Here is a 7891-nt window from a genome sequence, read left to right on the forward strand (position 1 = left end):
TAATTAAAAAAGTTTACCTTAATCACAAACTCGAATACAAAAAGTTATGTCCTCCAAAAGTTTAATATACATTTAATAAGTCGAATGGTTCACCCGCCTGAATTTGGCTATTTTTTTACCAAGTAAATGCTTTTTGATTGATTATTAGGTTTTATGAGAATTAGACCAGAATTGTGATCAGATGAAGATTTGGATGGTTCAATCAACAATAAATTAAAAACATTGTATATATTATATGCCATTTAATATGAAATATTGAAAATTTTATATATAGATGTAGGCCCGGAATCAGGCCCACCCGACCCCAGGTTAGTTTTTAAAATATTGATTTATATAATGGTTGAAACACTATCCCGCGACACAGAAATAGTTCGGCCTTCAAGTGCGTAGTTGAATTTTTTTGGTACAACGCGCAGTTGAAATTTTGATTGATTTATTTCCCTCCTCTCCTCCTCTGTCTCATTCTTCCATTATTTCTTGCTCATTCGCTCGCAGCAACCAAACCGGTTTCACCATTCTCTTTGGATTCCAACCAGCACCAAGCTAAATCTATGGTGGAGCACCATCTAACCTGCAATGGTGAACCTATTCTCTATCAGGTATTTGGAGGTTTGGTCAAACAATGAAAGCCTTGCTTCTATTTTTTCCTTTTCTTTTCTAATCAAGAGTAGATTTTAAGCATTTCCCTCTGCTCTGGATCATCCATTAGCCCTAATACAAATTAGTTTAATCTTCTTTGTCCTCAAGTACCTCAACGAACAACAAAGTTTAGTCAAGAGTAGGTTTTAATATTCTTTGTGTTTGTTTCATGAAAACAAGGTCGAATTCAGCTCTAAGCTTCGGAAGGCAATGGATCATAACATCAACATCAAGTTTCTCTTCCTCCATTTTTCTCATTCAACTTCCCGTTAGTCCCTTTCTATCTCTTTCCATCATTTTAATACTAGAGGCGTATAGTTCTACCATTTGCTTTTAATGTCCAATGCTTGGAGATATTCATCCCACTTGAGTTCAACTTTTGCTAACTATAGTAGATATTGGCACTGATTAAGGAAGCCCTGTGAGATGGACAAAAAATGTTCCCAAAATATTGAGCAAATCCCATCTACTTGAAATTGTGTAATAAAGTGACTATTTCCTAAAGGAATTCCATGTGGTGATTTATTTTTAGTCTTCCATACTTCCATACTTAAGGTTTAGATGTAGAGTAGAGGTGGTGGAAAACACCAATTAATGACATATAAAACTACCCCATTAAATATTTTATTATATTTAAAAGTAAAGTAATTAGTCATATTTAATCATCCACTTGCTTTAGGACAAAGACAAACACTATTTTTAAGTCTTTAGGCTACACATATGAGAATTTGTCTTAGCTCATACAATGGGGCATGGGAATCCAAACTTTTGGAACATTGAAAACAATGCTGCTATTTTTTTTATTTTTTTTTATCTTGGAAATTTTGGATTAGAAGTTAGCTGGTCCAAATGATAAACATTTTTCATCTGTTCTCCTGTTTTGCAATTATATAATTTATAGAAAATCCTCAAACTTGTATAGAATGGTAATATCCAACCCATCTTGTGAACTTAAAGTAAAACAAAGACATTTTGTAGCACAACTTCCTGTTGAGGGTGAAGCTTAAGTTATAGAACATGTGTATTAATGATGTTAAAGTATATCTCATACAACAATTTACCTAGTTATACTATGCTTTCCAGGTAAAGAATTGGTGGACCGCTTCATTCTTGGAGTCTAAATTGGTACCAAATTGAAGTTGTGGTTGGAAAGTTGTATTGTAATTGGAAGAGATTTGTGCATCTCCAACCTGACTTAATGAGGTTCTTATTCTTATCTTTCTTAATCTAGGTGGACGAGTTAAACTTTTCTTATCCTACAACAAAATTCAGTTCCTAGAGATATATTTGGTTTATCATTGAACCCAAGTGAAACCAATTCAGAAAATTCTAACTATTTTCAAATTCATTAGGAAAAGGTTAGCTTTTGCAAAATCATAATTCTATATAGGGGATAAAACAGAATTGGTCTATAACCACAACTCATGGCTGCTCATAATTAGTTGAAAATTAATTACAAAGATGAACAATATACCTACATTGGAGTTGAAAGGACCTTCTTGGGATCCTCAATTCCCTTTCACTACTTGAACAACTTACTTTATTGGTATTTACTTTCCAATGTTGGATTCATAATCTGTGTAACCTTTTTTGTCTGTGAATTACGGCAAAGCTCAGTTTCCCAAAATTTATGGTGTTATCTTTTAATTTTCCTTCAAACTCAACTATAATTCTATTTCCATGTTTCACCATTTCCTTTTTCCCTTGTTATTTATGTAGGTACTGGAATTGGTTGAGGAAGCAACATGTGTTTTAGAATCATAAATATCGAAGGTTAATTGGGTAATGAATCATTCTTTGTTTTCTACATATTTTTATGCCCTAGGGCTTTATTACATCATACTTCATGGCAACAAGTCATATTGCAGCAACACTAAGAGTGTATTATATAGAGTACCCACTCAAGGAAACATACTTCATTTCTTCCAATGAGCATGGTACTTTCCCTTCTTAGGTAGGCTGATTATGTTTAAAATCAATATGCAGGACAACCTGACTTATTCAAGGGCCCATAGATTGAATATAGGATTGAACACTGTTTGCATGGTCAAGGATTGACAACCCTATGGCATAGCTTCATATTATATTAAAGTCCAAAGTTATAAGGATGCATGATGGGTCAAATAAAAAGTAAGGTCCCCAAAAACAGGAGAACAAAATATATATGTTCAACCTTTTAAGTAGTAAATTCCGTGGACGGAACACATTAACAAAATTTTAATCCTTGAAATCCCGTAGGTTGTTGATGGAAGGGAGAATAGAGGATTTAAGGACAAAATCCTCACTCCACTTAACTTGAGAGCTTGAAAACATTACACAACTGAAGCACACCACTAGACTAAGGATAAAATCCACATGTGAATGTTCCACACTGTTCACCAATAGCCCTCTTCTTTGAAACATCAAATGGAGGACCACCAAACCACCAAGTGACACTATCATCTTGCCAGTTAAAATGACCATTCAATGTCTTATAACTAACAGGTTTCTTGGGACTAGTTTATAAGAGTTGAAAAATTAGATCTAGGAAGAGAAGTAAAATTCAAAATAATAGTTGAAATTGGAAGAAAATAACAAGTAGCCAATCACCGTAGTTTCTTTGATGCCATGTAATAATGGTTCAAACTAGAGAAAGCTAGAGAATAGGAGAAGGGAATAACTACCACAAGTAGAGAAAAACTCTAGGCTCTTACTTTGTGAACACTTATTCTTCATTAAGTCCCAATAATAGGTTACTAATAAAGTTGGTAATAACCTGATTGAGCTTCCTCACCTCTTGGCAATAGAAAATACAAGAGGTTTTAACAACTCAATGATTAGAAACGCCTATAGTGTTGTAATGATTAGTCCAAGAGGTTTTTCTTGAAACTTTTTGTCTTGAAATTTAGCACTACAAAAGAGATGAAGTGTTAAACACCATTCCTCAACCTTCTCTATTAAATCTCTTATTGATAAATTTACATAATCTTTTCTCCACCAATTTACTAGTTATGTTTGCCATTGTATTTGTTTTTTGGTTGAGCATAGCACAATTAATTAAATTTTCATACATAACTTCATATCCATATTTCTAACTTATTTTCAGTTATTTTTTATAGGTTTAACATTCTCAAGGAGATACTTTACATGTGCAGATGGAGAAAATTTTGATCAAATTTCAAATGTCAAATTTATTTACTTTTTTGGATTGAGTTTAATGTATAAAAGCAACTTGAATTTGTAATATATTTCGAACATATGGATGTATATGATATACACATGAGATGTAATTTATTGTTTTAAGAATAAAAGCTTTATTGGAAATGTGTTCAAGTTCCAAAATATAGTATGAATTAAATAAGTGGTATTTGTATTTAATACCAGAAAAATTTAAGACTTAGTTACAGTTTTGAGGAATCATAGTTATAAATTCAAATTTCTAGCTACCAACAAACTGAAGTTGTAGCTATAAATTCACATTTTTAGCCACGGTCATAAATCCAACCGTAGCTATAGATTCACAATTTTAGCTACGGTCAATTTACTGTAGCTATATGTAAACTTTAGCTTCGGTTTTGTTCGTAGCAAAAAAATGCATGGTTATAAGTTTGAACCTTCAGCTACGGACATGGGCCATAGCTATAGGTGGGTTTAAGGTACGGATTCGAGTGTTCGTAGCTATAACCTATTGCCACTGCAACTATACCTATAGTTTTTTTACCTTAGCTGGTCCGTAGCTATATGTTTATGGCTATCGTTTTTTTTTTTTTTTTTTTATCTTTAGCTACGGTTTTGTCCGTAGCTATATGCAGAAAACAAAATTTACATGAAAACCATGCACTGACAAAACACCGAGAAAATCATGGTGAAACTTGTTTGCCCTTAGTTCAGAACCAGGTGACGTGAAAATCCGTGCAAATAAAATATATGCATGAAGTCATGAATGGATCTAGCCACCTGCGAAGAGGGTAGGCCATTATGAATTGGCCAACTATGTGCAGTGGGTATTGATTTATTAGCCTGGAAAAGTGGTAGCTAAAGAACTGAGTGCAGTGGGTATTGATTTATTAGCCTCTAATTGCAGTAGAATGAAAATGGCATAACTAGGGGTGCTAGGAAGAAGTAATTCAGGAAGACAACATAATATTGCTCTGTGGCTATAAATATTGCTAATACTTTATGGCCAACTATGTTGAAGGAATGCAAAATGCACTATGATACAAACAATGTGGACCTCTATCATAAAAAACATTAAAAAACAGAAGATTTAAAAAAAATATTTGTAAGACATAGTAATTAAAAATGAGTGAAAAGACACTTGACTTAGATTAAAGCATTAATACTAAGCAATTTATTTCAACTAATACAAGTTTGAAACATGAAAAAGCTCATATTATTCTTTTCAATCATTTTTCATTTCATTTTTTTTTTAATTTACAAAGGAAAGAGAACATGATGAATTACCAACTAGCAACACACAAGTTTTATTCAAGGACCTAGAAAAGTTTGCTCTACTCCAAAGTTCACAATTATAACCAAAGCATACAAAAGAAATTTTATATTCTTTTTTATTTTCTCATTTGCATTATCTTATTTTTTATATCCTTTTTCTCAGTTTTATTATTATTTTTTATTTTCTCCTTTTTCTCTTTGTTTTTGGCTTTTTTTATTTTTTTTCTTTTTGATTGATTTTTCTATTTATTTTTTGTTTTTTTATTTTTTATAATATTTACTCTTGGTTTTTATTCCAACTTTCTTAAAGTCATATTTTATTATGACTTTACCCCTTTTGTATTATTATTATTATTATCATTATTATTATTATTAATCTTTTTCATTATTACCTCTTAGAGAAATTCCTCTACTTTCCCACTCCTATTTATTCACTTCTCAAAATTTACCCCTTTTGTATTTTTAATCAATTTTATTCACCCTCTTCCCCTTTTTTCTTCTTTTTGCATTTTTTGTCATTTTTTATTTTTTATTCATTTTTTTCTTTTGTTTTTTTTTTTTGTTTTTCTTAATATATTAATTCTCTTGGCCGACCCTAGATATATTTTGAAACGGGCCAGTCAGTCAAGGGCCTCAACAATGTTTGTTAGTTTCTTTAGTGAAATATCAAGGTTTGCACCACTCTCCGGGAACTTCTAGTGCACCATATCTCTTGTGATTAAAGATTAGTCCCATGGAAGTGCTTTAAAATTTTTTAATTTGTCCCCACCTCTTCTCTCTTGTTTTTATTTTTTCTCTTTTTTTTTTCTTTTAGGGGGGCATTCCTTTTTTGGATTTTGAGAGGGGGGAAAGTTGGTCAATGGGATTTTGGTTCCCATTGACCAAAAACCTCATGTTCTTTTTTTTTTTTCAGATTTATATGGGGACTACGAAAAGTTTATTTTCCTGTGTATCATTTACCGAGGGGGTAAATAACTTTCCCACCTAGGGGGAAAATTGTCAATACTTAAATGAGACAAAAATGCCCATTTTAATAATGGATTTTTATGACTAAAATAATAATTACATTATTTACCTAAGAAATACAAAAACATGGATAAATGCACTTACCTAAGTAAATGTTTTCCAGAAAAAACTTACCTAGATAATTACATTTACCCGAATAAATAACTTACCAGATTACAAACAAAGCCTTAGAGCAGTTACTCGTATAAGCCAAGGGCACACCATTAAAAGCTTATCTTTGCTTTCTCCATATCACGAGTAGAAGCTCAATCCATACCAATTGCAACAAAGCATTGTTCATAACTGTAGCAGTTGTGCTAGCAGAAGCGACAAGAACTTTAGTGCTGCATGGAGCCGAAATTGGTGAGGTAACAATAGCTGATGTAGGAGAGTTAACCTTTGAATTCATTGTTACTGCACCAGCTACCACTTGAACAATTAATGGTCCAGAAGACACCACAAGGATGGATTTATAGCAACAACAGGTGCCAATGGTACCGGGCTTGATGTCAAATCGGGTTTAAAAGCCAATATTGTAAATCTAACAGATCATGATTGAACTGAAGAGAGCGTGGCATATTGTAAATCTAATATATATATATATATAATCTACATCAGAAAACCATGTAATAATTTGGTATCCATTAGCTTGAACTGATGCCACCTCTAGCGGTTTCCAATTAGTAGTGACTTACAATTTGTTAGATATATACTGCATGTTTGCTCTTTCATTTGTTAAACTACACATTATGTGTATATCCCATGGTTTTCGAACTAGTGTTGATCTAGACAATTGAGCTGTTCGGCCTAGGAACCGTTCAGGTAAATGGTTCTATTTTATTCTAAATCTGGTCCCTGATAAAAAATTGTTGAATCAGTTAATGATTCGGGCAGTTGAATCGTTGACCCGTTTAACGGTTTTGACCTTTTATTTTTAATTTTTTGTCAGAACGGGCAATCTGTTCAAACTAAACAGTCGAATCTTCGACCCAGAAACCAGTGGCCATAACAGTTCCATTTTTAGGTTGCTTTTTAAAACCATGGTATATCCAGAGAAGCACATGTACTCTCAATTTTATGCCGAGAGAGCTAGCCCTAAATTCAGACACAAATTTGGTTGGATTCAACTTCAACATCCATTCTGTCCCCTTTAGCAGTACAACCTGCATCTTTGCCATAAACAACATTATCACCTTCTACAAGGTCAGTAGCTACTTGCTAGTCTACAGAAACTGGATGGAATGTCTTGACACAATTGCTAGAGCAATATCACTAGGAATGTCACTATTACAACTTGCTAGTCGGCTTCTTCTGTCACTATGACAACCTCCACCTACAATATCATCTTGATCCTCACATCTAATTGGACTAGAATTGGAAGGTGGCTTCTCATGTTTAGCAAACCTTAATTGTGAAAGCAAGTTTTGGGTTGATTCCGGGCATACATCCATCATGCTACCATTTTCCTTTGCAGCATTTTGTTGTGCAATTTTATTTGCACTAGTACAAATGCATAAGAGTGCAAATGAAGAAAATGCAAATTCTAATTTAATTTTGTTTTGGGTTTTACTTTATTCTGCTTCATGTCCTAAATTACTTCATTTGCATTGCAATCAAACAAAACAAACTAACATTTGAAACAAAGATAGGTCAAAATTTACACTCAAATCATTTGCACCGTCATAGTTTTGCATCAGTGCAAAATTACTTGTATTGCAACCAAACACAACCTTAATTACATCATCTTGACGATATTCGAATGACAAACGACCTCGAACCCTAGCTACTATGCAATCATGACTAGTAGATTGTAGAC

At 32.9% G+C, this 7891-nt stretch overlaps 1 long non-coding RNA gene across 1 annotated transcript; it reads left to right on the forward strand.

Moving 5' to 3' along the window:
- The first annotated feature begins 378 nt into the window (after positions 1-378).
- LOC104606257 (uncharacterized) lies at positions 379-3928 on the forward strand. The gene is made up of 4 exons (XR_736748.2): positions 379-599; positions 1723-1842; positions 2359-2421; positions 3738-3928. It is a non-coding gene; the product is annotated as an uncharacterized LOC104606257 (long non-coding RNA).
- Positions 3929-7891: the final 3963 nt, after the last annotated feature.

The sequence above is a fragment of the Nelumbo nucifera genome, chromosome 2, assembly GCF_055504915.1.
Source record: "Nelumbo nucifera cultivar China Antique chromosome 2, China Antique-T2T, whole genome shotgun sequence".
Taxonomy (NCBI): Eukaryota; Viridiplantae; Streptophyta; class Magnoliopsida; order Proteales; family Nelumbonaceae; genus Nelumbo; species Nelumbo nucifera.